General features: G+C 43.6%; 1 protein-coding gene and 1 pseudogene across 1 annotated transcript in view; one reads left to right on the forward strand and one right to left on the reverse strand.

The window, feature by feature from the left end:
* CGNL1 (cingulin like 1) overlaps window positions 1-26323 on the forward strand; it is a 166187-nt gene that overhangs the window by 12430 nt on the left and 127434 nt on the right.
* Window positions 2069-24351, reverse strand: LOC610112 (annotated as a pseudogene).

The following is a 26323-nucleotide window of genomic DNA, read 5'->3' on the forward strand; positions in this document are numbered from 1 at the left end:
TTGGGTAATATACAGATATGTCAACTAAATTTTAATTTAATTTTTAAAAAGATTTTATATATTAGAGAGAAATAAAGGGGAAGGGGGGAAGCAGACTCCCTTTTCAGCAGGGAGCCTGATGCAAGGCTCGATCCCAGGACCCTGAGATCATAACCTGAGCCATAGGCAACGTCTCAACCCACGGTGCCATCCAGGTGCCCCTCAACTACACTCACTTATTTATTTATAGATTTTATTTATTTATTCATGAGAGAGACAAAGAGAGAGAGGCAGAGAACATAGGTAGAGGGAGAAGCAGGCCTCTTGTGGGGAGCCTGATGTGGAACTCAATCCTGGGACTCTGGGACCACGCCCTGAGCGGAAGGCAGATGCTCAACCGCTGAGCCACCCAGGCGCCTCTTAACTACACTTTTAAATAATTCACTTATACTCAGTGGCTATACCTCAGCAGCCAGGGTTTGGGACTAGGAATTGTGTGTGCTGCTTCATATACTATACATCATGGGTGCTCAGTAAATATATATTGAATGAATAAGCGAAAATTAATAGAAGCAAGGAGTTCATTAAAAAATTATTTAAGTTCCATGTCTTTTATTTTTTTAAAAGATTTTATTTATTCATTCATGAGAGACACAGAGAGAGAGAGGCAGAGACACAGGCAGAGGGAGAAGCAGGCTCCATGCAGGGAGCCCGACGCAGGACTCGATCCTGGGTCTCCAGGATCACGCCCTGGGATGAAGGTGGCGCTAAACCTCTGAGCCACCTGGGCTGCTCAGTTCTGTGTCTTTTAAAAAATAACTTCTCCTTTCTGTATTTTAATTAAATAATACATTTGTAGAAGGAAGTAGATTCCTCTATTAAAAAATATACAAATAGAATCACTTAAATGCACAAGTGCTGAATTTTACCCTTCTGTGATTTAACCCAGGACAATAAATGAATGAATGAAATGAATAGAAGGTTTGTTAACACAGAACCCTCTACACCAATAGGATTAGAAGTTTTGCTAGACTAAAATGACACTCACAGGAATTAGTTGCCTTTGTATTTTTTGTTTTTCCCACCTCCTTGTGGACTAGCATGGTGCCACATGTATAGAAGTGTCTGTGTTTGATGAAGGAAATAAGATCTCCTTAAAATAAGCACGGGTGTGTTACTTTATGTCTATTATGGACCAGACAAACTTGATTTATTTGCTCTTACTGTAGTTATATTAACTTCTGCTGCATAGTAGTGCTGGGTTACAAACAAGCCAAGATCGCAGTACCTCACAACCACAAACATTTATTTTCCCACTTGGTCATCTGTTGATTGTTTTTTTTTTTTTTTTTTTTTTTAATTTTTATTTGATAGTCACACAGAGAGAGAGAGAGAGAGGCAGAGACACAAGCAGAGGGAGAAGCAGGCTCCATGCACCGGGAGCCCGACGTGGGATTCGATCCCGGGTCTCCAGGATCTCACCCTGGGCCAAAGGCAGGCGCCAAACCGCTGCACCACCCAGGGATCCCATCTGTTGATTGTTGATTGGGTATGGTTAGGTTGCCCTAGGTTGGTCTTGGTTGGACCAGGCTTTCATTTGGCTTCAAGTCTCTTCTACATGTGCTTATTCTGGGGCCCACGCTAAAGGGGCAGCAGTTACCTAGTGCAAGTTCATCTTGTAGCAGATTAGTGTAAGAGGTCAAATGGAAATGCATGATGACTCTTAAGACTTTGGCTCATCACTGTCAGATGTTTTATCAACATTCCATTGGCCAACAAACACATGGCCAAACCCAGTGTCAGTCAATGGGGAGGCATGCTTGGTCCATTCTAATTTTTATATATGTGCTGCCCAAGTGAGCACTGCTTGGTCCATACTAGTGGGAGATGCTGTGAAGTCACATGGCAGAGAAGGTGGACGTGTTACCGCATTATAGTGGAGTGAAGCATGGGAGAACCTGGAAAACCAGCCTTTTGGGAGCTTGTTGACCCTGGGCCAGCTGGGTGAAGGATCAAAGATGTTTTGTCTGGGTACCAGCGTGGGCGTTGGTAATCAGCATAAATTAGCCTGATGTGCACTGACTCTTGGCTAGCTGAACATCACTTCATATTCAGTGTGATGGTGCTCCTGGGAGTTCCGTTTATCTGTGGGAGGGGCAGAAGTGATAGGCTGGGTTTCCTTCTGGTTGGCAGTCATAACTCGATAGGCTGCCCACCGTGATGACAGGACAGTGAGAGCTAGAGCAAAGAGGACAAAGGGCCAATGTATCCAGGGAGATCAGGGGTTTGGCTTACCCTTGGCTAGGTCCCTTCTCAGCATAGGCCCATGGGAGTGGGCCTAAATGCTCCTTGAGTCGTCAGTTACACTATATTATCAAGGCCTTCGTGCATGCTGTCCATCTTTTTAAAGACCAGGGGCCTTTGTTTCCAGAGTCCTTTCATATCTGAAGAAATAGGCCTTGGGAGGGTTAGGTGACTTCTCTTCAGCCACGTGGCTTATAGGTAGCAGGTCCAGATGAGGTCATCCTAGTTCCCAGTCTAGGGCTTGTCCTTTATGTGCCCATGACTGTCTCAGCCCAGGCAGAGAGCTGTGCCTGGCTTTAAGGCACTGCCGCATATCCTGGCCCTGTGATGACTTTGTCTACTTTCCTGAAGGAGTCAGGTCAATCCTGTGCCTCGGTGCAGTGCCTTGAGAGGAGCAGAAGGAAAGTTTGGCCAAGAGTAAGTAGTCAGCCTTTGTGTTACCTCTTCACCATGTGTCTTTTTTAAATGAAGAACTGTCAGACTCTCTGAGAAAAAAAAGACTGGCCTTTAAGTGAGAAAACACTGGGAATAGATGGGGGTTGAGACCAGGCACCCCTACATGCCATGGGTGGGGCTGTAAAGCCAGCGGACTTGTTTTTGGAGAGCAGTTTAGCCGTGCTCTCCCCCAACTAAATAAAACTCAATTAAAAGTGGTTTAAATAGTAAAAACAGTTATTTTCTCATGAAAACCAGAAGTCCAAAGGTAGGGCAGTTTGGGCATTAATTAATGGGAGACCCAGATGCATTTCCTCTTTTCTCTTCACCACCCTCACTGTTTGCCCTTTGTCCTCAAGCTTGTCTCTCCTATGGTTCTGTTGTGGCTGCTGCTCCAGCCTGTATCCTCATACACAGTGATGTCCAGAGGCAGGAAAAGAGGGAAGCAGAGGAGGGGACCCCTGGGGGGTTAAACGTCTGCCTTTGACTCAGATCATGATCTCAGGGTCCAGGGATCGAGCCCTGCACTGGGCTCCCTGCTCAGTGGGGAGTCTGCTTCTTCTTCTCCCTCTGCCCCCTGCAGAGCTTCCATGCCCCTATGGCAAAACTGAGTCAGATGCCCACCCTGAACCAATGACTGGCATGGGAGAGGGGGCTCCTAGGGCTTGCTTAGACCAGTCTCTGGGTTAGATAGAAGCCCAGCCTTCCCTGAAGCTCATGGGTACTGGGAGGAAAGGGGATGAAACTGGAGCTTTGCCGGTCAGGGTGAAAGGAGCAGTTGTAGGCAGCCAGCCTCTGGTGTTGGCCACAGCATGCATGTTTGTTTGTTCTTTCGTTCCTTCCTAGCTTCCTAGCTTCCCCTCTCTCTCTCTCTCTCCTTTTCAAGTGAGAGACACAGAGAGAGAGGCAGAGACCTAGGCAGAAGGAGAAGCAGGCTCCCCATAGGGAGCCCAATGCACAATGTGATCCCAGGACCCCTTGATCCCAGTACCCTGGGATCACGCATTAGTGTATGCAGGAGCTTAAGGATAGGAAACGAGGATCCTAACGTGGACATTATGAGGGGATGGGAGTGCCATTTGGCTGTGTATGATTGACCTGAAGGGAAGTTGTTCCAGGAGTGAAACAGGGTCATTAAAAAAACAAACAAACAAGAAACATCTCCCTTGATATTGTCTTACAAATAGTAGAATCAAACATACATTTGAAGAATGAATGAATATTTAGATCAAGACCCAAAGCAACTTTATGAAGTGCCAAAGCCCAGCTTAGCAGCTCAAGTCAGCAAGAAAGTCGATTCTGCTGGAAATTCATTTTGCAAATAAAATATGGCTTCTGTTTCCTCCTATTTCCTTGAGCTCCCAGAATCTAATTCATTGCTAAAAATCAATCTGAGTATGCAACTTTCTATTCATCATCCATCTCAAACTGAAGCCTACTCTACCAGGTTCTAAATAATAAAGCTGAATAAGGTTTTTACAAATAAGTGTAGGGTAAAGTCAGGAATTGCCATCCCATGTTAGCTGTGTTTATAGTTGTGGTTTCAGTGGAGATGTATCTGGATGGCCTAGACTGAGCGATTATTTTTTTGAGCAAAATAAGGCTCTTTGGTACTCCATACTAATAAATCAGAAAATTAATTATATGACTCTGATAATAGGAAGAAACCAGATAATCTAGTAAGAGAGGGATTTTCTATTTGATTGGCCAGTATTAGTAGAAAAGTGTGAATGTACTTGTTGGTGAAATGAAAGAATTACATGTAGAAGTATTTTCAAGTAGAATTCTCTACCATGTGGAGAAGAAAAGGCATACGATTACTGAAAAGTCTTTATATTGGACAGGCCAGGAAGAAAGGGCGGTAGAGTGCTACCATTATGTTGCGCTGATATTCTTCATAATTCTTTTGCTTGAGGGCTCTCTCTGATTTTGATTCTTGTAAATCAAAGAAAGAATGTTGTAACTGACATTTCCATTAAGTTGCTTTTTAACTTTTATACCCTTGGGTTTGAGCATTTAGCTCTCTGTAATGGCCACCGGATGCCCACTTTATTCAGACAATAAAGATACCGTTGAGCTGTGGTAAGATCATTTCCTTTGGAATAAAATGAAAAGCTTTCTGTGCTCACAATTGGAGGAAAATGTAAAATTTTAGTGGGCCTTTTCTGCTAAGATTGAAAGGAGTCCGTGTTTGAACACCATCAACTTTGTGGCTCCAATGTGCTTTGGAAATTTCCAGCATGCTTTTGAAATAAAAGAAGTGAGTATACCTTCTCAGTGTGTGTTTTTGTAATGGGTCCTTAGAAATATTTGGAAGAAGAGTAATATTTCACGTCTTTGTTGGGATCAAAAGATACTGAGGTCATTGGTACATTATGTCCTAGAGTGGACCTGATTTAAATTACTTCTGAGAGAGAGAGGGAGGAAGGAAAGAAAGAAAGGAGGAGGTGGAGGAGAGGGAAGAATGATACAAGAGGGGGAAAGCAGGGAGGGAGGGAGGAAGACTTTGTATGTGTGCATGGTATACCTGTAAACCCAAATGTTTATGCTTACTTCACATAATCTTAGTATACATCCTCCTCTGGTTTTCAGACAGTCTACCCTAGATCTGCAAATTCTGTGATTAAATTTGACAATTTTATTTATTTATTATTTATTTATTTGCTTGCTTGCTTGCTTACTTACTTACTTAAGTAATCTCTACACCCAGCATGGGCTCAAACTCATGACCCTGAGATCAAGAGTTGCATGCTCTACCGACTAAGCCCGGCACCGCTAAATTTGATAATTTTAGATGAAATCTGCATTGACATCAGAAAATATAAAAATTAATGATAGTAACACTTCTGTGGTATTTGATAGCATTTGGCACTGTTTTAAGCACTTCATGCCTATTAATTCACTTAGTCCTTCTAATAACCCTATTATTATCCCATTTTTACAGTTGAGGAAACAGGCATAGAGAAATTAAGTAACTTGCCCAAGGTGATGCAGTTAGTAAATAGTGGGACTAGGTTCAAAACCAGGTAGTCTGTCTTTCCTTAGTTGAAAGCAAATTAAAAATTAATTGAAGCAAAAATTCATGAAATTTGAGACATCCTTAAGTCTACAGTTAATCTTGTAAATTGGAGACTTTTCTATTGGTGTCCATAGTGTTTCATTTAACAAATAATTTTATGTAATCTCAGTCCCTTGCTTCGTGATCAACATTTTACGTTGCTTTATACGGTAAGCATATACTTTTTTTTTTTTTTTTAAAGTCTTTGAAATCAGTTTTTTTTTTTTTTTGATTTTTATTTATTTATGATAGTCACAGAGAGAGAGAGAGAGAGGCAGAGACATAGTCAGAGGGAGAAGTAGGCTCCATGCACCGGGAGCCCGATGTGGGATTCGATCCTGGGTCTCCAGGATCGCGCCCTGGGCCAAAGGCAGGCGCCAAACCGCTGCGCCACCCAGGGATCCTGGTAAGCATATACTTTATAAATTTCTTTATTTTTTTTTTTATTTTTTATTTTTTTAAAATTTTTATTTATTTATGATAGTCACAGAGAGAGAGAGAGAGAGGCAGAGACACAGGCAGAGGGAGAAGCAGGCTCCATGCACCGGGAGCCCAACGTGGGATTCGATCCCAGGTCTCCAGGATCGCGCCCTGGGACAAAGACAGGCGCTAAACCGCTGCGCCACCCAGGGATCCCCTATAAATTTCTTTAGTTGTGAATCTGACATACATCAAAGGACAGTAAAGTAGCTAGTCAACATGAAAAACTTTACAGAGAGTTACTTGTCTCTTCTTTCCTTAGGGAAGAAAGATGAGCTCTTTCCGTTCCCAAATGACTCCTCAATTTAAAATGAATTATTCCCCTGGAAGAAAATATTCCTTCTCCTCCTGCTCCTGCCAGAAGCAGTAGCTGCTTTCAGAAGCTGCTGTCATTTTTCTCTTCAATGGTCTGTATTTAGTCCTGATGTGTGACTCCTGCCACTTTCTTTTGAAACCTCAGCAGCAGCGAAACTAGTGATTCACTCTTCATCAAATAAATGCTGTGTTTGGCATTCTACACAGACAACTTCTGAATGCCCAGGTCCCAGCCTGGGCTTCTGGTCTGGAGTGATGATAGATAAGGAGCTCCCACTGAGGGAGATAGTACTGCAAAGTGATTAAAAGCTTAAGGCTAAGAGGGGCGTCAGGGTGGGTTAAGCATATTCCTTTGGCTCAGGTCACGATCCCAGGGTCAGGGGATCAGGGATTGGGGATTGAGCCCCTCATAAGGCTCCCTGCCCTGTGGGGAGCCTGCTTTTCCCTCTCCCCCTCTGTCCCTTCCCCCTCTGCTTGTGCATTCTCTCTTCAAATAAATAACAATCTTAAAAAAAAAAAAGGCTTAAAGCGAAGAGCAGGATCTGACACCTAGTGAGACCTCAGGAGAAGGTTGCCCCTGCTATGGTTGTTGGGTACCAGGGCCTCACCTGTGCATGCCTTGCCTGCTTCCATTCCCATCAAGTTACCACCTGAGTAGGTGATGTTTTTGTGTCTGTCCCTATTTGCACATGTAAACACAACAACTTAAAGAGGTGAAGAGTTTGCCCGGGGCCATATAGTTAGTAAGTGGTTAGAGCTTTGGTGCAAACCCAGTTGGTTTAGTTTTTTTAAGGTAGAAAAGTAGAACAATCATAACTGTATAGTGTTTAGTAGAAGTTTTCACTTCTTCCCAGTCATCATACCTCAACAAAGATAACCACTGTCCTGCTTCTTTCACTATAGGTAAAAATTTTTTTTCATTGTAGGTAAATTTTGACTCTTCTTGAACTTCATAAAAATGGAATCATAATCATATAGAGTGTACTCCTTTGTGTCTGGCTTCTTCGTTCAACATTATGTTGACATTCATCTGTGGGTTTGCACTAGTAGTAATTTCTTCTTTCTCATTACTAAATATATTGCTACATTTCTCATTGTGTATTTCATTGTACAACTGTACCTCGGTGATTGATATATCGACTGTTGATGGACTTTTGAGTTGTTTGTATATCTTGGCTGTTATTAAAAGTCTTCTTGAGTATATGTATGCCTTTCCTCCCTCCCCTTTCTCCCTCCCTTCCTCTCTCCTTTCCCTTTTCCTTCTTTCCCTCCCTCCCTCCTTCCTTCCTTCCTTCTAATCTCTACATTCCAGCGTGGGGCTTGAACTCATGGCCTGGTGATCAAGAGTGGCATGATCTACCAACTGAGCCAGCCAGGCGTCCCTATGTATGTAGGTGCTTTGGTTATATATCTAGGAGCAGAATTGCTGGATCTTGATATATGTGGTTGATACCATGAAACACTTTTCCAAAGTGGCTTTACCAGTTTCTTTTCTTTTTTTATTTTATTTTATTTAAAGATTTTTATTTATTTATTCATGAGAGACACACAGAGAGAGAGAGAAGCAGAGACACAGGCAGAGGGAGAAGCAGGCTCCATGCAAGGAGTCCGATATGGGATTCGATTCTGGGACTCCAGGATCATGCCCTGGGCCAGAAGGCAGGCACTAAACCCCTGAGCCACCTAGGGATCCCGGCTTTACCAGTTTCTATTCCCACCTAGCCATGTGTGAGTTTTAGGGGCCCCAGTGTTAATGCTTGGTGTTGTGTGTCATCTCCCTTTTATTATTTTTTATTTTTTTCATCTCCATTTTAGTACTCTAGTGAGTGTGTAGTGGGACAGTGTTTTATCAAATTTGGTTTTGGATCAATTGATGCTTGTAAAACATTTGGAAAATCAGAAAAGTATAAAAAATTAAAAACTGTTTTCAGTTCTCCCATCAAGATATACAGGTGTTAATATTTTGGTGTATTTTCTCATTTCTCTACTGTATATGTGTATGCTTATGTATGCTAAATACAAAACTGGAATTGTTTCGTGCAAGCAAGATACCGGTAAAGGGGATATTTGAGTGCCTGAATAATGAAATAAAAAAGCAATGAATGGAATGCCCAGGAATGAGTCCTAATGATATTCTAAGTGTACATCATATGTGATTTTCCTTTTTTTTTTTAAAGGAAGACCTTCCTTTTTTTTTTTTAATTTTTATTTATTTATGATAGTCACACACACACAGAGAGAGAGAGAGAGGCAGAGACATAGGCAGAGGGAGAAGCAGGCTCCATGCACCGGGAGCCCGACATGGGATTCGATCCCGGGTCTCCAGGATTGTACCCTGGGCCAGAGGCAGGCGCCAAACCGCTGCGCCACCCAGGGATCCCTAATTTTCCTATTTTATTTGGAGGAAGAAGGAAAAAGGAAAGGAAGCCAGCATTTCTTATGTACCTACCATGCCCTGGCACGGTGCTGAGAAGTGCTGTATGTGTCGAGTGGACTTGTGCGCTATGAGAAAGTATAACCCACGCGGCAGGCATCTACCATACAACTTGTTTGAAAAATAAGTCTTATTTCACACCTAGTAACAGAACATGTTGGAAAATTGGGCTCATGTCCCAATGTAAATGGAGTTTAATTAAACTGGCAGGTTGTTTGCCTAGTTGCAAAGGTACACATACTCCTATTGCTTTAACCCCTCGAACACTAACACACAAGGAACAACTTTGAATGGAGAATACTTCATAGTCTGGCACATAGGCTGCATATTTTAACAATTGTCCTGTTTCCTTCAAATGCATTAAATCCAACTCGTTATTTTTCAACATTGAATCTAATCTCAAAATCCTAATTAAAGTCTGTGTTTGAAAAATTTACATTATTGGCTAAAATTTTCATTGGTTTGGAAAGGGGAACCTTGTTCTTTGAAGCCATGCTTAATCTCCTAGAGACCCAGGACTAATTTTTGTTGCCAGTAAAAATGCGCTGGTGAGGGAAGGGTAAAGTAGAAAAAAAAATTTGCAGGACATACACAGTCTTACAATCCTGAATGTACTTTAGATCGTCACGATAATCAGTAGAGATCTCTTGGTTTTCTCTCAAGAGCAGAGGGTATGGAATCTTTCTGTTGAGGATGACAGGCCTATGGTAAAATTCTGTCATTTGAGTCCAAGTGTGTGTGGGGGAATCACCTTTAAGAATGATAATAATTTTGTATAAAGTTGTCAAATAGCTAAGTTGTACACCTGAAACTAATGTAATGTGTGTCAACTATACTCATGTTAGAAAAATTATTTATTTATTTATTTAAGATTTTATTTATTTATTCAAGAGAGACAGAGAGGCAGAGACACAGGCAGAGGGATAAGCAGGCTCTATGCAGGGAGCCCGACGTGGGACTCGATCCCGGGTCTCCAGGATCAGGCCCTGGGCCAAAGGCAGGCATTAAACCACTCAGCCACCTAGGAATCCCCAGAAAAATTATTTTTTAAAGAATAGTGAATATTTACTTTAATGGTGTTTAGAAACAAAACCCAGAATTCATTTTTTTAAAAAGACTTTATTTATTCATTCATGAGAGACACAGAGAGAGAGAGAGAGAGGCAAAGACACAGGCAGAGGGAGAAGCAGGCTTCATGCAGGGAGCCCGATATGGGACTCGATCCTGGAACTCTAGGATCACGCCTTGAGCCAAAGGCAGGCACTCAACCGCTGAGCCACCCAGGCATCCCCAAAACCCAGAATTCATAAACTTTATTCAGAAAATACAACATAAAAATAATAGCTTAATTATAGGACATGTTTGATGATTAGATATTTCATATTAGTTCATTTTCCTGATTTCTGGAGTTTAAGGGGTAAGACTAAATATTTAGCTTTTTATATTATTTTATTTTTTAATATTTTATTAATTTATTTGGAGAGAGTGGGAGAGAGATTAGGAGCAGGGGGAGCAACAGAGGGAGGAGAAGTAGGCTCCCCGCTGAGCTGGGAGCCCACCGTGGAGCTCCATCCTGGACCTGAGCGAAGAGGAGATGCTGTACTACACAGATGCCCCTAAATATTTAGCTTTTTTTTTTTTTTTTAAAAAGATTCATTCATTTATTTATTCATGAGAGAGACCGACTGGGTGAGAGAGGCAGAGACACAGGCAGAGGGAGAAGAAGCAGGCTCCATGCAGGGAGCCCGATGTGGGACTTGATCCCAGATCCTGGGATCACGCCCTGGGCCGAAGGCAGATGCTCAACCACTAAGCCACGCAGGCGTCCCGATATTTAGCTTTTTAATTGGAAATTCAATAGGGACACATTTCCCTGAATTACTAAAACCTAGACACTAATTAAATTTACCATTTTCATTCCTATTAGTCTTATTTATCATGTGGAGATATCGTTTCTACACTTTATTTTTTTTGTTGAAGTATAGTTAACATACAATGTTACGTTAGTTTCAAGTGTACAAAGTGGTAGTTCAACAATTCTGTACATACCACCATAGATACAGTAACCATCTGTCACCGTATGTTATTACAATATTGTTGACTGTATTCCCTATGCTGCACTTTTCATCCCCATGACTTATTTTATAACTGCAAGTTTGTACTTGCCATCACCTTTATTTCTTCTATGTCCCTCTGCCGCCTCTCCTCTGGCAACCACTAGTTCTCTGTATTTTAGAATCTGGTTTTTTGTTTGTTTCTTTTGTCTTTTAGATTTCACCTATGAGTGAGATCGTCCAGTATTTGTCTTTCTTTGACTTATTTCACTTAGCATTACATCCTTTAGATCCATCCATGTTGTTGCAAATGGCAAGATCTCCTCCTTTTTTATGGCCAAGTAATATTCCATTGTATTTATACCATCTCTTTTTTATCCTTTCATCTTTCAGTAGACACTTGGGCTACTTTCATGTGGAGATATCTTTAGAGGCTCTAGGTACATGAGTCTCCTTGCTCCTGCACTAAATAGCTGTGGAAATTGCTGTGCTTCTCATTCATATGACTGCTTTTTTGTGGTTCTTCTGTCACCTTCTGTAACATCTTGTTTGCTTTCATAGAAGCTCACGCTTCTGTGTCAGTGCTTCTGCTTGGCTTTGGGCTGAGGATCGTAACTTCCAACTGTGCAGGGTTGTGTGTAAGAAGAAAAGAAGGAAGCTGATGGTGAACTGTGTTATATGTTGGGTGCTGGGTCTGAGACTGTGTGTTCCCTACAGAGGAAATGGTGACTTCCCAGCATCACTGTTCTGCATGCTCAAAGGCCATTTCTGCTTCTATTTATTTTTCGTTTGTTACAATAATAATAACAACAACTTGTTTGTGACCAAAATGGAAGCAATACAGAAATGTGTGATTTAAATTCAAAATGCTCTCTTTTGGGCACCTGGGTGACACTCAGTGGTTGAGTGTCTGTCTTTGACTCAGGTTGTGATCCTGGAGTCCTGGGATTGAGTCCTGCATCAGGCTCCCCACATGGGGCCTGCTTCTCCCTCTGCTTGTGTCTCTGCCTCTCTCTCTGTGTCTCTTATGAATAAATAAATAAAATATTTTTAAAAAATGCCCTATTTTATCACCTCTAGGCATAACTACTCTTTAAGAATTTGGTAAACTTTTTAAAGATTTTTATGTAACTTTGTAAACATATATTTTACAGAAACACGGCTACTCTATAACTATGTATGTTATTCCGATAATTTTGAAAACAATATATCTTGATACTTTACCTGGCTGTGTATATACTTTTTTTTTTTTTTAAATTTTAAGATTACATTTGATTTTTAAGTTTACATTTGGGCTCCAATGTGAGGCTCAAACTTATGATCCTCAGATCAAGATCAGAACTGAGATCAAGAGTCAGATGCTTAACCAACTGAGCCAGCCAGGTGCCCCTAACATTTTTAAAATAGCTTTCTGGTATTTTGCAATGTGGATATATAAAAATTTAGCCAGTTTCCAATTAATGGACATTTAAGTTATTACCATAAATACTTTGTATACAAGTATTTATGTGTTTAGGATTGTGTTTGTATAATTCTTCTGTTTAGGGTCAATTATTAGAAGTAGAATTGCTGGACCAGATGACGTAGACATTTAAAATTTGTCATTATCTGCCGTAAATATACCAATTTGCACTTATTTTTCTCCCACCCTCATCAAAGGCTGTTTCTGCATGTTTCCTGGTGTTTTCAAAGCACACATTGTGAGTCAGAAGTGTCAGATGAGGTATTTTTGAGTTTCAGTTTGTAGTCAGAAGGAGAGACCTTTATTTCTGGAATGTAGAGGCAAAAAAGAGGAGAAATGGATGCCTCTTTGACAAGAAGATACCCAACCAGGAAAAGGAGGGAAGAATGGAAGAAAGAGAAGACACTCCAGGAAATCCTCGTCTTCCACCAGAAGCACATCCCTCCTGTGTCCTGTGGTCTCTGTGTGTGGCTCTTTCTAGCCTGGCCTGAGGGTCTTCTTAAGTCCCTGCCTCCCTTCTTGCTATTTCAGGTTGTCCACTTACCCTGAAATGGATAACTTCTGGGAAACTGAAGCCTCCGTTTTTGTCAGGACGTCAATCATGGGTCCTAATTGTTAGTAATAGAAACTAGCCCTTGTGGGTCTGAGATACTGTGTAAGGCTCATGGAATTGCTGGAAATGTGGGAACCAGGCTGTGGAAATGGTCCAGGACCAAGGGAAGCTGGGTGGGTAGGGCCACAGGCACACTCTGAGTAGGACATGCCACCTGGGCCATGCTACACTGGGGACACAGACCCACCTTATGGGGGCAGAGAGGAGAATTTGGCTTTTTTGTTCCCAGTTGGTGGTAGACTCTGCCTCACTTCAGCTCTCCTGCATATGTGGGGCATCCCTAGCATGGAAAGAGATTCGTTCAGATGCTGACCGAGGTATGGATCTTTTCCAGCCTCTGCCCTCTATTGCTGGGTAATCCCTCTAACCTCCTTCCACTGGGTCTTTGAGATCTCAGAGAAGGGCAATATAGATGTAGATATATAGACACATCCACGTACACAAACTTACATTCGTATCCGTTTTTAAATCACTCTGTATGGTCTCCCTTGTTGGCTGGCATGCATGGTAGCACATGGTTTTGAGGGGGTTGGGTCTGACTGCAGGGGTAGGGATTCCAGTAGACGGTTGGTTTTTGCCACATTTATTGGTGGCCAGGTAAGGATAATTTAGATGGAGATTGGATTTAGCTTGGAAACTAAGACCCTTCAGTCAGAAGACCTGAGTAGGCCGACTAGATAGTCAGATTATTTGTGTCCAGGAGTTTGGAGGCCAAAATTCAAATTCCTCAGAGAGGTGACTTCGGGTAAAAGAGGACTGAATTATGAGTGAAGAGAGATTCTAGGCTTGGTTCTGCCTGACAACTGATAGGGACCTGGGGCAAGTCACATGACTGTTTTAAATTGTCTTCTCATGTTTTATTTTTTTTTTTCATGTTTTAAACAAGGGTTTGGATGGTCATTGTTTTTTTTTTTTCTTTTTTAATTATTTATTTATTTATTTATGATAGTCACAGAGAGAGAGAGAGAGAGAGAGAGAGAGACAGAGACACAGGCAGAGGGAGAAGCAGGATGCACTGGGAGCCCCACGTGGGATTCGATCCTGGGTCTCCAGGATCGGGCCCTGGGCCAAAGGCAGGCGGCTAAACTGCTACGCCACCCAGGGTTCCCATGGATGGTCATTGTTTTTTTTTTTGGTCATTGTTTTTAATCAGACTACCCATCAGAAGAATTACCTGGTGTGTGTGTGTGTGTGTGTGTGTGTGTGTGTGTGTGTGCAGGATTGCAGAACGTTAGGCCTCAACTCTAAACTATCCATCAGAATTTCCAAAAGAGGTCTTGGGGACTCATTAAAAATGCTTCCAAGTGCTTTTGGTGGCACCGCAGTACTAGAATGCTGAAGAAATTTCTTTGAGTTCTGTTGTTTCATGAAATATGTTCAATCCAAAGGGTGGGTGGTTCCAGAAAAGTGGTTTTATTACGCATTTTCAACGTAACAGATTTTAGTTGCCCTGAAGGATATCATTTGAGCCTTCATCCCTCAATACCTCTTTTTGTCTACTATCAACTCTTCTCTGAATATAATAGAAGTCTAAATTGTCTCATCCTCAGATTCTCTTTTTATGGATTCTGTGGCACAGACTGCTAATTTTATATCCAGTATCTCTCCTCTCCTTCTTTGGTAACCAAAACACCTGATATTTTTTGGGTGTAGTAATGTGCCAAGTAAAAAGATTCTGTTTCCTAGCCTCCCTTTCACCTGGCCATGGGCCAGAGACTTAAGTGTTAGTAAGTGAAAGGTGACGTGTTATGTGTGCGGCTTATGGGAAGGTTCCAGAGACTGACTTCTATGGATAATGCATCCTTTCGGTTTTTTTCTCCATCTTCCTACCAACTGCTTGGAACATGGACACAATGGCTGACATCCATTAGCCATCTTGGATCACAAGCTAATGGTGGAGATGGAAACTATGCTCTTAGCAAGTAGAGCACAAAGAAAGGAGGAACCTCAATCCCTAATGACCACGTGCCCTGATACCACCCCTGGATTGCTTACTTCCAAACTTCTTTCTTACTGGTTAAGCCAAAGTTATTTTGGGTTTTCAATCATGAGCAGCTGAACCTAACCTAACTGATGCTTCTGCTGTGTGGAGACTTCACAGTATGTCCTCCACACCTCTAGGTGACTCTGCACATAGTAGGTGCTCCGTAAGTATCTAACAGATTCAACATGCAGCTGCTCTGCCCTGTGTCTTTCCTATGTGAGATTAAATTACTCAGAGGGACCTTCTGTTTATTCCCTCCCGAGCACTAGAAAAGTGGTTCCCATTCCTCTGTCCAGGGCTTTAGTGCCACAGGCTCAAATATTTTGACAAGTCAGTGGATAGCAGGCCTTTGAAATGCCCAGTCACACATGCATTATTTCAAATGAAAATCTAAGGGCCGGGCAGTTTTCTGAATCTACTGAAGAAGTTGGAGGTGGTTTCAAGTGATGTCAGCAAAGGCCACCATGAAATCTTTTGCTATCATTTGGAGGCCGTACTTTCCACAGTGCCTGCCAGGAACTTGATGTTAGGGGACTCTTTTGAAAGTGACTATTAAGAAGCTCTGATTGCCAGCTACGGACAAGGGGATCTGCCTTCTGAGTGGCAACCTCAGAGGTGGTCTTGGCCAGACCGACTTGCCCCTGACTCATGCTGAGCTTCATCAGCCAGGCTGACACGCCCCTCTTCGGGGACCCAGGACAACATGCTGGTTTCCTGGCAGTGCTTAGGCCAAGATTCTGCTGCTAAGAAAATGAGATTGTTTTTGCAAGTATGGCCTAATGGCAATGCATTTAAAGCTCTTCCTTAACAGGGAGAGCTCCTTTCGAAGAAATATGGGGTTAAAAAGAAAAAACAAAACCCCTATAACAGAAAGCAAAAGCCAGGAGATAAATGAACTCTTCACTGCTACCAAGGAGTTTATTTCAGAATGGGTTTCATTGACTGCGTTGATTTGGACGGCCTACTGTTTGCCCTCTGAGAGTGGGGGGCCGAGGCTGACCCACACCCCTTTGTGGGAAGAAGTGAATTCCACGGCAAACCCCAGTGTTGTTCAAGAGTGTTTGCTTCTCCTGGAAATAATTATAGAAATACGCAATCCTTGAAAGGCAACATCTGGCTGGCTGGAGGCAAGCTGGCGAATACTCAATCTAAATAGATGGAGGTGACGTGGCGCAGGAGGAAAGAAATAGCCCGAGAAAATGGCCAGTGGGTTTTAGTGTCCGTGTCTAGAGAGACACCCCTCTCTGTCCCGGGGGCCGCCTTTGACACAGCTGTGGGTTACCCCAGCCTTTCTAGAAGACAGATGCATAGCTCAGAGCCCAGTTACCCACCCCTTCCCCTTCCGAGGCTTCTCTGGAGGAAAGAGGGGCTCCTACAGCTCTGCTTGGCACCCAGAGCTGAGACGGGTTTGCTGTCCAGGGGTGCCTTAGGCCAGTGCTCTGCGGTCTGCCTTGACTTCTCATCTCCCTCCAGTGCAATGTGAGGTGTTGATTTCAATGGATTCTTGGACGTGTCTCTTCCCTCAAGGTACTTTCTCATGGTGCCCTTTGCTTGTCCTTACTCGCCATGCCCAGGAGAACCTGGGAGCTCTGCAGCCTCCTCCCTCCTCAGTTTGGAGGGCCTTGGCTTTGGATGCCTCGAAACTCCGGGGCAGATCCCCCTTTGTTGCTTTTCAATTTTGCATTTACCAGCTGGTGACAGAAGCCGGACAGCATCTTCATGGATTTATGAACACGAAAGGTTTTTCATTTTTAGTAGCATGTGAGATATTTTCAAGGAAAGAATGCAGTTCTAATAAATCCAATGAACCTGTCCTGGATTTTCAGAGACAAAGTTTCTATGAGAGCTATGGTACTGATATTTTGAAGGTCTTTTTGGGAAACCTAGGCCTTTATAGCAAGTTTTTGCAGATGGTGCATTTTTACATAGAAATGCTGCCAGGGGCAGTTTTGTTCAATCAATTCTGCTGTTGCTACCTCTTGGCTGTGTTTTGCGGAGCCTGAGAGAGTGGTCTTAGAAGCCTGGTCTGACTTCTCTCTGGTCTCTTCAGCATTCAAGCACCGAGGAAGGCTTAGAGAAGACCAGATTTCTTTCAAGTCAAGAGATTATTGAGTAAATCCCTGGAAGATTTCAGGAGCGGCATCTTGCTTTTGAATAAATAGTTGTTAGTATAACGTGGAAGAAGTCCTGTTAATCACACTGATGGGGACTCAGGGATTGCTTATCTGGATTTGAGGGGTTACAAGAGCTGAGAGTCCTTGGAGCCCTGAGACACCTGAATATCCACCTCTGTGTGCTTGCCGTGTGGTCTGAGGCAAGAAATCACTTGTCTTTTGTTTCCTTGCCTGCCTCAGTTTCCTTGCCTGTAAAATTGTGCAGCCCACCTCCCTGTCTTTTTATGCGAATCAATAAAGTCGTGTGGTGTTGCTGCTTTCTAGACTGTCAAGTGCTGTGTCAGTATTAGTTATGAAATTGATGGCTCTGTTTTTCACTTGGCCCATCCCATGACCTCCAGTGTCAGTGGTGACATCAGCCTTACTGCTTGCACTATCTCGGGGGTGGACCCTCTTTCTCATACTCAGGCTGGTGTATCACACGTTCCTGTGGCCATTTGGCCCAGCTTCAGATTTGGGAGATGTGACCTTTGCTTTTCCTGCTCCCAGGTAAGGCTTTCCCTTTCTAAATCTTCCTGTCTGGACTCTCTCCTGGGTTCTCTGTTTTATTTATTTTATTTTATTATTTTTTTTAAAGGAACTGGGGATTTTATTTTATTTATGTATTTATTTTTTTAATTTATGATAGTCACAGAGAGAGAAAGAGAGGCAGAGACACAGGCAGAGGGAGAAGCAGGCTCCATGCACCGGGAGCCCGATGTGGGATTCGATTCCGGGTCTCCAGGATCGCGCCCTGGGCCAAAGGCAGGCGCCAAACCGCTGCGCCACCCAGGGATCCCGGGTTCTCTGTTTTATGCAGCATTGTACAGTCTTCAGTTCCTTTCTCTTGCAGGGTAGGTGGTGAACTCATTAAGTGGGGGAGGGGAGAGGGGATGGGGCTCCATGACAAGCTGGTTTATTAATCTGACTTTTTCTGTGCTTGCTCCCTGCCCCCAGCCCAGAGGCTGCCTCATTCCCCAGGGTTTTGAGAAGACCTGAAAGCTCTTAAAAGGCATTGGGCCTACTTAACCTTGCGGGGATTCATTTTACATTTAATACAAATGCTTTTTATTCATTGAATACAGATATTTACCAAATGCCATATTTACATCCATGTGCCAGACCCTACATTCATATACATTTTATTGAAGTTCGATTTGCCAACATATAGTATAACACCCAGTGCTCATCCCATCAAGTGCCTTCCTCAGTGCCCGTTACGCAGTCATCCCATCCCCCTGCCCACCTCCCCTTCCACTATCCTTTATTCATTTCCCAGTGTTAGGAGTCTTTCATCAGACCCTACATTAACCCTAAAGATTTGGTGGTAGCCTTAGCAGAGCAAAGACCCTACTCCTGGTGGCTTGTATTCAGGTGGGGGAGATCTACTGGGGGAAAAGCCAATAAACACACAAATAAAGGCTTATCAGCGGGTGATAAGCCCTCAGAAGGACAATTTTGCGAGATAAGGTGGGTTGTGAAGACGGTGGGGGTTGGGGAGAATCTTACTTTGTGGGGATGGTCTTTCCTGTGAGATAGTCAACAAGAGGTTGAGGCTGGAGCATGGCTATCAGGGAAGAACACTGGGAAAAGGAGACAGGAGAGGGGGACATTATGACCCTACAGTGTGTTCTGGGAGCAGCAGGGGCAGTGGGGAAGGTGAGAGCATTCTGGGAGGTGATAGGGTTGGGGGTGCAGAACATGCTGGATTTTGCTGGTCATCTTTTTTTGTTTTTTTTTTTTTTTTTGCTGGTCATCTTAAGGCATTTGTTGTGATGGCAATGGGAAGCCAATGAAGGGTTTTGAGAAGGAAGGAGGTAGACAGCCTAGAACTCTCTGTGGAATTACAGAAAGCCCAGGACTTCCTGTGGACTTGTTCTGCAGTCATTGCCAGTGGCAGTGCCTAGTGACATGGAAGAGCAGGGGCATGACAGAGGCAGGACCTGTAAGGTGGGAACAACAAGCCTACAGTGAATACGCAGGAGACCAGATGCCTGCCCGTTTTAAAAGTGTGTTTTAAAATGTCGATTAGGGGGCAGCCGGTGGCTCAGCGGTTTAGCACTGCCTTCAGCCCAGGGCGTGATCCTGGGGTCCTGGGATCAAGTCCCACATCGGGCTCCTTGCATGGAGCCTGCTTCCCCCTCTTCCTGTCTCCGCCTCTCTCTCTCTCTCTCTCTCTCTCTCTCTCTCTCTCTGTGTCTCTCATGAATAGATAAATAAAATCTTCAAAATAAATAAATAAAATGTTGATTAGGGGCACCTGGGTGACTCAGTCAGTTAAGCATATGCCTTTAGCTCAGGTCAGGTCTTGGGATCGAGCCTCGTGTTGGGCTCCCTGCTCTTTTTGGGGAGCCTGCTTTCCTGCTCCCCCTATTCGTGCTCTCTTTCTCTATATAAAATAAATAAATTCTTAAAAATGTCAACTAAACCCATGACAACACAGTGGGAAAGTGACATGTAAGTGCTATGTAAATCCAGAACATTTTTAGTCTCCATACTGAGCTAATGGTCAGTTATTGATAGTGCTGTGCTCGGAGTACATTCTGAAACAAATGCTTTTCCTTGCATTTATTTATCTATCAAAATATTGACTACTTCGCAAATAGTAACTCAGTACTTACTGTGCTAATTGACATTGGAGATTATTGTCTTACTCCCGGTCGTTGCACATGTCTTGTACACCATGTACACAGGCCACTTGGAAGGTTGGGTCATCTGTCTTTTTTTTTTTTTTTAAAGATTTTATTAAAAATCTTTAACGATTTTTAATCTTTCAGGCCCTGGGCTGAAGGTGGCGCTAAGCCACTGAGCCACTGGGACTGCCCCATCTGTCTTTTTTTTTTTTTTTTTTTTTTAAGATTTTATTTATTCATGAGAGAGAGAGACAGAGACAGAGACACAGGCAGAGGGAGAAGCAGGCTTCTTGCAAGGAGCCTGACTGGGACTCAATCCTGGGTCTCCAGCATCACGCCCTGGGCTGAAAGTGGCCCTAAACCCCTGAGCCACCTGGGCTGCCCCCCATCTGTCTTTTTGACTAGAGTTTTCGAGTACCTGTCGGGGTAGAATTGGGCCGTTGGATCATTTGACTACTGATGGCAGAGCCTTGTCATTTGCCCCTGCTCTTTGGAGGGGGGCGGCCAGAATGGCTTCCTGTGTACATGAGGAGGTTCAAGACATTTGGCAGCAAGAGCTAAGTTTTAGCATGTATGGGAGTACTTGACTTACTTGCTGTAACTTACCCGATGCCCAGGTCTATTTTTTTCCTTTGTTTTTAGCAAATATGAGGTGGGAGGGGGGCGGAGAAGATTTCTCATCTGTTTTATTTCCTGAATTGCTTCTAGTCTTACACCCAAAAACATCTCCAAGGAAATAATTCTGAAAAGTAGGCCTAGTGTGGATGAGGTTTCTTATCACAAAGCTCATTAGAATAACATGTAGCCTCTTGAAAACAGTGGTCTCCTTTTGATGACATTTAAATGTTTAAGTTCAAAAAACGGGTTCTGACAGTTCCACATCTGAAAGCATCATTATTCTGTTCAGTATCTTCAAAAGGCATGGAGCCGAGAGGGTGGGGTGGCAGCTAAGTGGCCTGGTTATATATTTGTGTGCTGCTGAAATCTTATAGCAGGTGGGATTCTCAGAAAGCAAATAGTTCATTCCAAGAAGTTGTTTCCCAAAAGCAACTGAGGATGGAGCACACCCTGTTATATGTTTATTTTGGTAAAAGGAAAACAGAGTTGGGTTTCTCTGGGGCCTCAAAATGTCAGGGATGATGAACACATCCATTCATAAGCTGAACTCATTCCTTTGATGGAGACCTTTGTCCTGCGTGCCTCACTCAGAGGTGAATCTCTTTTTTCAAATAAGGACTGTCCAGTTGTTCCCTTTGGGCTCACAGAACTGATTATTCAGAAATGAGACTTTCAAGCTCCAAAGCAAAGGTTGGGCATCCTCCCAGGGCTAAGCTTCTATAGTAGGCATTTCCTCACCAGTCAGCACAGGACCTTCCTAGGCTCCATCTTCATGAGGGGTATACTCTTGAGATTGTCATTCAGCCTCCACCTCCCTGTCATTGTGTGCATTCACTGAGGGCCATTGGGAATTAAACATTGTGGAGTTTGAGAGGCAGCCCTGCCCCCCAGGAGCCCGCAGTCTGTAATGGGGTGGTAGAGAAGTCAGAGGGCATGGCAGTGAGGGGGGCCTAGATAGCACCGGGACAGGTCTGGGGAAGGGTTGAGGGATGACAAAAAGAGGGAAGCTTGGTCAGGGGAGTCTGGGAAGGTAAGGCCTGAGAAGAATAGTGGTTGCCAGGCAAGCTCATGGAAGCCAAGGAGCATGGTGTCTTTCGAGAACCCTCAGTCCTGCATGGGGGCATCTCAGGTGGCCCGAGATTATCAGGGGCCTTGTCTTGTACACCATGCTAAGGAGTGCAAAGGAAGAAACCAATTAATGATTTTTAAGCTGAAGTACACACAAGTGGACGAATTGGAAAGGTCACACTTGAAAAGATCAAGGTCATGTGGAGAATGGATTGGAGGAGAACAAGACTGGTGGCTGAGAGAGAATTTAGGAAACTATTGCTGACCTGCAGGTAAGACCAGGCGCAAATCAGGATGCCAGCCCAGGAACGGAGAAGAACAGCTGGGATGTTCTCAGAGGTAGGGTCAGCAAGAAGCAATTACCAACTGGTGTGGTACCAAAGGGAGAGGAAGAATCTAGGATGCTTCCAGGTTGCTGAGAGAGGATGGGGTTGACAATAATGCCATGTCCTGTGCTTAGTCAGGAAATTCTTTTTTCTATTTATTCATAAGAGACACAGAGAAGTTGAGACATAGGCAGAGGGAGAAGCAGGCTCCCTGTGGGGAGCCCGATGTGGGACTCCATCCCAGGACTCTGGGATCATGGTCTGAGCCAAAGGCAGATGTTCCCTTAGGAATTTTAAGAAAGGATCAAATGGTCCCAGGACCTTTTAGTGCTGTTAGATAATCTGAAGCTACTACAACAAGAATAGGCACGGCTCTAAGTTGAGTCTAACCAGGGAGTTGTTTTTCTAAATAGGAGAAAAATGTAGAGAAGTCCCAATAAAATGTCATTTGGTTTAGAAAAACAAAACTACTAGAAGAGAATTAGGAATAGAAGAGTTCCCGATGGAGCTTCTTTAGTGTATGCTGCCCTGTGTTAGGGTGTTGCCCTTTACCACCTTGGCAGGTGGCAATAATTCCCTCCATTCTGGAAGATTGAAAGAGCAAACCATCAGCCCAGAGGTATTTTAGCTAAGATGGTTTGGGGTCCTGATCAGCAAGAGGTCCCCACTTCAGGGAAGTAGAGTCATGCCCGAGTTGGGGGGATCCCCTGTTTGCAGTGTGAGGACTATATGCTCAGGTGGTAGCATGATCTAGTGAAGTGGACAAACAGGGACTTGGAGTGGGATGGGCCAGATGTGCTCAGAATCCAGAATTATCTGTTAGCTTATAACCTTGTCCAAATTACTGAAGCTCCTTGTTCTTCAGTTTTCCCCCAATTTTTTTTTTTCTTGAGGCGGGTTGCTTGTCAAACAGCATTTATTGAATGTAAAATAATCCCAGCCCCGTGGGGAAGAATTCAAAGGAGAAAGAATAATATACATTAAATACCCACCTGAGCATTTACACTCACACGTGCACACACAAGCATACGTACCACATCCATATCTGAGCTCTAACAGTGACAAATCCAACACCTGCCTCCCCCTACCTGAGTGACTGCTGTTAGGAGGTGGTGTAGAGGTGGGGCTGCAGGATGGGTTCTAATAGCACCCTTGTCCTTCCCTCACCCCTGACCTGTCCAAGGGTCAGGGTGCAGAGGAGGTGGGTGGCAACTCTTCCTGGCTCTGCCACCAACACTTCTTGGCCTGGATCTCATTAAGGGCCTCTTTGATGGAGCTGTATGTCTCTTGTTGGCCTTCAGCACACAGTCAGAGGTCTTATTGGCCTGTAGCATGTGGGCCACATCCTTGGCTGTCCCATTGCCAACGAGATGGCTATACTTGTCCTTGTATTCACCAGGGGGCTCATCACCATTGGCTCCTGCTGGGCTGCCTCCTTCTCTTGCCTCTGGGCCAGCTCCTTCAGCTTCTGTTTCTCCTCAGCCTTCTGCAGGTCCCACTCCTCCCCATGATGGTAGATCATGACATAGTGACACTCATCATCTTCCCTCAAGGAGAAGGATGTCAGGCCAGCTACTTCCACCGTATCGTCTTGGATGCTCCTCTCTATCTTGTTCATCAGCTGACTTTTTCTTTTTTTTTTTTTTTTTACATATATATTTTTTTTAATTGGAGTTCAGTTTGCCAACATATAGCATAACACCCAGTGCTCATCCCATCAAGTGCCCCCCTCAGTGCCTGTCACCCAGTCATCCCCGCCCACTTCCCTTTCTACCACCCCTTGTTCATTTCCCAGAGTTAGGAGTTTCTCATGTTCTGTCTCCCTTTCTGATATTTCCCACTCACTTTTTCTCCTTTCCCCTTTATTCCCTTTCACTATTTTTTATATTCCCCAAATGAATGAGACCATATAATGTTTGTCCTTCTCCGATTGACTTATTTCACTCAGCATAATACCCTCCAGTTCCAACCACATCGAAGCAAATGGTGGGTATTTGTCGTTTCTAATGGCTGAGGAATATTCCATTGTATACATAAACCACATCTTCTTTATCCACTCATCTTTTGATGGACACCGAGGCTCCTTCCACAGTTTGGCTATTGTGGACATTGCTGCTGGAAACATTGGGGTGCAGGTGTCCCGGCGTTTCATTGCATCTATATCTTTGGGGTAAATCCCCAGCAGTGCAATTGCTGGCGTTGACTTTTTCTTTTTTTTTTTTTTGACTTTTTTTTTTTTTGACTTTTTCTTGATCTGCCCACTGTCTTGGATAGAATCTGACACCTCTTTCTCCATCTTTTTATTTGTTGTTTCTCTTGATCCTGTAATATCTTCAAGTGGTGGCCTACTCCCAGGCCTCGTGCCGAGACTCCTGGTCACCGAGGCTGGGTGGCTTCTCCATGGAGCTCAGGATGGAGCCCAATAGGTCCACCATCTTGGGAGCCAGTATTCTATTTGACAAGAATGTTAGGAAGGTTAAATGTGAACCTAGCTAGAGTGCCCTAAGTAGTGCCTGACCCATAGTGAGCACTCAGTAAATCGTCGATCTTTCCACATTGTTGATGTGGGACGTGTCTCTATCACCACTGGACAGGAACCTTGGCTTTCTGCTTATGACCTGAATGGCACTTGGTCCCTTGGGCAGATAGCCATCTTTTTTCTCTTCTACTACCTGCAGCTGGTTTGGTCAGTAGATGGAAGGGGATTTGGGGGTCTTGGCATCATCTTCTCTCTCTTTTTGATCATGTCTGCATAATGCCAGTGTGTGTGTGTGTGTGTGTGTGTATGCATATGTGTGCCTTGGGATGGGAGCATTGGACCATGAAAAGGCTCATAATAATGACTGAGGGGATCCCTGGGTGGCTCAGAGGTTTAGCGCCTGCCTTTGGCCCGGGGTGTGATCCTGGGGTCCCGGGATCGAATCCCACGTCGGGCTCCCTGCATGGAGCCTGCTTCTCCCTCTGCCTGTGTCTCTGCCTCTCTCTCTCTGTGTCTCTCATGAATAAATAAATAATCTTTAGAAAAAAATAATAATGAATGAGAGAGGAAAAAATAGATATAATCCAAATATATCTGTTGCTATATTATTTGTTAAAGACCTGCAAAAACCAAAAATAGAACCTAGCAAAACTGCTTTTTCAAAATATTAAACCTCTGCTTCCTAATTTTATCATGGTTTATGAGGGTCCTCTTCAATTCTTGTATTAAACATGATACACATGTGTGGCTTTATTTTCTCTTCTCCTTTGCTGAAAAGATAAAATGCAATTCTTCCTTTCTTCCTTTCTTTCTTCCTTTCCTTTCTTCCTTTCTTCCTTTCTTTTCTTTCTTTTCTTTCTTTTTCTTCTTTTCATGTATTTATTCATGAGAGGCACACAGAGAGAGGCAGAGGGAGAAGCAGGCTCCATGCAGGGAACCTGATGTGGGACTCAATCCCCGCACTCCAGGGTCACGCCCTGAGCTGAAGGCTCAACCGCTGAGCCACCCAGGCGTTCCCTCCTTTTTTTCTTTTTTTTTTTTTTTACTAAGAGTGAAGTTTATCATGTTTGTGTCATTTCAGTTTCAGTGGATAAAATCAGATTTACCTGAAAATAATAAGACATCAGTAGTTTTGTTTTTGATACAGGAGCCTGAAAATAAGCTAGAACAGCTTAGAGAACACAAATCAGCTCTGTACCACAAAGACCATGTGAAAAAAAAAAAAGGAGTTGAAAGAGTTTACTAATATGTGTGTCAAATTTATACCATATTGCATGGTGCCATTGGCAATGTTTTTCTTGATGTCAAAATATTACAGAAGTGTGCCATAGGCAGGTGCTCCATCTGTACTTTCAGGTTTTTCTGATAGGAGCCGGTTTCTGACTGTTTAGTAGAATCTAGAGTCCTCTTGGGCTGTCTGCAGTCTGTGTCTTCGCCCTCTGTGGCCTCACTCAGTGCTGCCTGGGCATTCGTTCACGGGTTCCTTCTTACCCCAGCTGTGCTCTCTGTGGTTTGGGAAGGCGAGACACCTGCCGTCCTTGTCCTCAGGGAGCTTACAGTTGGGCTTTTCCGGCCTCCCTGCCATGGCCTGAGCAGCTTTCACGCCTTTTTTTTTTCCATTCTCTTCTTTGATGAGAATGATTTTATTGGCCTTTGACTCAGCTTCTATAGGGAGTTTCTTAGTATCTTGCAGTACTTTCCCGAGAGGAGTCTTCATGCTGGGTTCCACCTCTCTCTTAGTACTGCAAGAACAGATACTGCAAACTCTGAGTGCCAAGTGCTTCTTTGAAAAGTCCATCAAGGCTCATATTTTTCCTGTGTTCGCTGTCAGTGGCCCCTTGATGCTCATAGCCTTTTAATGTGATGTCCTCAGTTTTCCTTTGACTTCCTTCCTCTGTCAAGAGGGCAGCCAACTGATGATGAGGATT

This window comes from Canis lupus, chromosome 30, assembly GCF_011100685.1.
Source record: "Canis lupus familiaris isolate Mischka breed German Shepherd chromosome 30, alternate assembly UU_Cfam_GSD_1.0, whole genome shotgun sequence".
NCBI lineage: Eukaryota > Metazoa > Chordata > Mammalia > Carnivora > Canidae > Canis > Canis lupus.